At 47.6% G+C, this 3,730-nt stretch overlaps 1 protein-coding gene across 1 annotated transcript in view; it reads left to right on the top strand.

Annotated features, from left to right (window-relative positions):
* Nucleotides 1-3,052: 3,052 nt before the first annotated feature.
* TRAF5 (TNF receptor associated factor 5) overlaps nucleotides 3,053-3,730 on the top strand; it is a 37,350-nt gene continuing 36,672 nt past the window's right edge. Inside the window, exon 1 of the mRNA XM_035111272.2 lies at nucleotides 3,053-3,717. The gene's annotated coding sequence lies outside the window, so the exon portion shown is untranslated. The remainder of the gene's footprint in view (nucleotides 3,718-3,730) is intronic.

Here is a 3,730-nt window from a genome sequence, read left to right as displayed (position 1 = left end):
GGGTTTTCTTTTTTGCCATACTATCTTAAAAAAACAAAACCCTCCAGCTTAACTTTGTACCATTGCTACAAACCATAAACTATTCATTTTGGTTTACTTTTTGTCACTTTATGAAATGTAAAATGTTTGCACTCCCTTTAAGTTGGTCAGAGAAAATATTTCTTACATTGGTTTTGACAAATGTAACTTTACAGCTCCTTTTTATGTACAGTTTTTCAGTTACAATAAAGAAGTATAAAAACTTTTAAATGAATGGCCGTTTTAAAGGCCCACATGTATATCAACTACTTATGGGAGCGAGTCTGACTGGATGGAAAAGGGGGTTTCGGCTGCAACCCTATATTGTGGTTGCAAATGTGTGCCCTTTTAATAATACACAAATTGAAAAATTACATAATACTGTATTCTTGATAGGTAATACAGTATTACCATTTTAGTACAATACCTTTAAAGAACTAGAGCAGGGGTCAGCAAACTTTTTCAACAGGGGGCCGGTCCACTGTCCCTCAGACCTTGTGGGGGGCCGGACTATATTTTGGGGGGAAAAATGAACGAATTCCTATGGCCCACAAATAACCCAGAGATGCATTTTAAATAAAAGGACACATTCTACTCATGTAAAAACATGCTGATTCCCGGACCGTCCGCGGGCCGGTTTTAGAAGGCGATTGTGCCGCACTCGGCCCCCGGGCCTTAGTTTGGGGACCCCTGAACCAGAGCCTTTTACTTTGTGATGATGTGAGATACAGTACATACTTTAGAGTCATGATCCCATAATTCAGAGAGGCTGGGACTTGAAGACTAGACACACTACTTTTAACACAGATGCAGTTAACGTATGTAATGGCAGAGTGTAAGAACAAATGAATCCTGCTATATCAGACCAAAGGCCTATCTAGTCCATCATTCTCACAAAGGAGTAAAGGGACAGGGACCCCTGACTCTTAGGTCCAGTCGCGGACGACTCTGGGGTTGTGGCGCTCATCTCGCTTTATTGGCTGAGGGAGCCGGCGTACAGCTTCCAGGTCATGTGGCCAGCATGACAGCCGCTTCTGGCGAACCAGAGCAGCACACAGAAACACCATTTACCTTTCCGCCGGAGCGGTACCTATTTATGCACTTTGACGTGCTTTCGAACTGCTAGGTTGGCAGGAGCTGGGACTAAGCAACGGGAGCTCACCCCGTCGTGGGGATTCGAACTGCCGACCTTCTGATCGGCAAGCCCTAGGCTCAGCGGTTTAGAGTTAGACCACAGCGTCACCCGCGCCCCTTTCACAAAGGAGTACCTGAGTGCAAAAGCGCTCTCACTTGTGACCACCAGCAACTGCTATTCAGTTGGCACTGCTGCTGGACAGTGGAGACAAACCTATCCATTGCGCCTACTAGCCATTAATGGTATTTCCCATGAATTTGTCTGATCTTTTAAAGCCATCCAAATTGGTGGCCATCACTACTGCATGGAGCAAATTCCATAGTTCAACTGTGCTGTGTGAATAAGTACTTTCTTTTGTCTGTCCTGAATCTTCCAACATTTGGTTTCCTTGATTGGCCTCAATTGCAGTGTTACCTCAGGTTACAAACACTTCGGGTTACAGACTCTGCTAACCCGGAAGTAGTACCTCGGGTTAAGAACTTTGCTTCAGGATGAGAACAGAGCAGGAGACCCCATTAGCTAAAGTGGTACCTCAGGTTAAGAACGGACCTCCAGAATGAATTAAGTACGTAACCAGAGGTACCACACTACTAGTATGTCTATCCACTTTCTGCACACAATCCATAATTTTATACTTCTATCATGTCCCCTCGTCTCTGAAAAGCCCCAAATATTTTAACCTTTTCTCTTAAGGTAGATAGAATTGTAGAGTTGGATGAGGGTCACCTAATCCAACTCCCTGCAATGCAGGAATTGCCCAGCACAGGGCTTGGACCCACGCCCCTGAGATTAAGAGTCTCCTGTTCTACGTTCTATCCGCTTGATCTTTTCGGTTGCCTTTTTCCATTTTCCCCCCAGCTCTACAATATCCTTTTTGAGGTGCGAAGACGTCTGCAGTGTTCCAACTGCAGTCAGTCCATAGATTTTTGTAATGGTGTTCAAGATTTGGCAACTTTATTTTCAGCCACTTTCCTAATGACCCCTAGCCTATGCATGCACACTCAGAAGGAAATTCCATTGAGTTCAATGGCACTTACTGTACTCCCTGGTGCGTGTGCACAGGACTGCAGCCTTTATTTTCAGAACTACTGCGTGACTTCAAAAGAACTTTTACTTAACTTACTTAAATACAGTGGGACTTGCTTACAAATACTGTAAATATAAGCCTGAACAGTGGGCTTGAGAACCTCAGGCCCAGGGATTCAGCAAGGTTCCTGTCTCAAGACTACTCTGGCTTTGCCCCTCACCAGCCCTGCTCCACACTGTCTTGGAATGCTTTGTCTAACTGGAATGTGTCCTTGAACTGTGACAAAGTCTCCTGGTTGAAGAGATTTATGTATATAGAAACCCCTTGATGTTTATGTGCCTAGAATGTACTGTACATAGTACAAGCCAGATCATATCACTTTTGCCTCTGGCCACATGCAGCCCTGGCAGGCTATTCGTGGAAGGTTGCCCCCAAAGGGAATGTGCCCCTTAGCCCAAGACCTCTTATCACTTCCTGTGGTATTAGTTTCTATGCTGCCCTTCATCTGAAGATCACAGCGGTTTGCAATATACAAACACAAATAAAAAAATCCCACCCCGGTTTAAAAGGCTATATACAGTAGATGGTTTAATTAACCAAAGGCCTGGGAGAAGATGGATGTTTTTGCCAGGTGCCTGAAGATAACGTAATGAAGGTGCCAGGTGAGCCTCCCTTGGGCAGGGGCAGACTTTGACAACATGCCACCCTGAACAAGGTCCCCACCCTGAATAATATTTTCACAATAATTCATTACTTTTTAATCTCATCTTAAATCCGGCGTTGTCAAGGGAGAGCGGTCCACAAGATGGAACCAACGCCCCAAAGGCCCTTTTCTCGTGCTGCCACCCTCCAGACCTCTGGCGGAGGAGGCACACGAAGAAGGGCCTCCGATCATGAAGAGTCCAGGTGGGTCGGTTCCTATTTAAATGTGCACTGTTGTGTACTTTATATATTCTGCTGGCTCTGTTCTCCCAGCGTCGCAACTGATGCAAAGGAGCAACTCGCAAGCAGGACGCAAGCGCAAGAGCGCTGTGTTTTCCTCCCTCGGGATTCCCAGCCCCGGTTCCTCAAGAGGCACACTCGGGAAGAAAGCGTATCAAAATTGCCCTGGAAATCTAAGCGCCCTGGCTTGGGAGAACAACAACAACAACAACAGAACAACAACAACAGAACAGATTCGGTTCCCAGGCTGTAGCCACTTTGGGCCCGGGGAAGGAGGCTACCTTGGGAAAGCCCCTTCCACTCTACCCCGCTCTTCCCAGAAGGCAGCGTAATTCGTTCAGTTGCCATGAAACTGAAAGCCCCGGCGAGGAAGCGCGAGAGGGGGCGGCTGGTGGGGAAAGAGGCCTGCTCTCGTCTCGGGAAACCGCGAGGTCTTTCCATGCACCTCCGTCTCCCAAGCGGCTCGGCAGCAAGAAAAAGTTCCCTCCGCCCGGCCGGGCTGCGGGAGGAAGGCGCTCTGTTCGCGCAACGGCGGCGGCTGCTCCCCGGAAACTACGCGGAGGCGTGCGCGCAGCTGCCTTCGCCGGCCGCCCCGGTAAGTAGGCAAG

The sequence above is a fragment of the Zootoca vivipara genome, chromosome 3, assembly GCF_963506605.1.
Source record: "Zootoca vivipara chromosome 3, rZooViv1.1, whole genome shotgun sequence".
Taxonomy (NCBI): domain Eukaryota; kingdom Metazoa; phylum Chordata; class Lepidosauria; order Squamata; family Lacertidae; genus Zootoca; species Zootoca vivipara.
The sequence above is the reverse complement of the archived record's forward strand: the minus strand, read 5'-3'. Positions and strand labels throughout refer to the sequence as shown.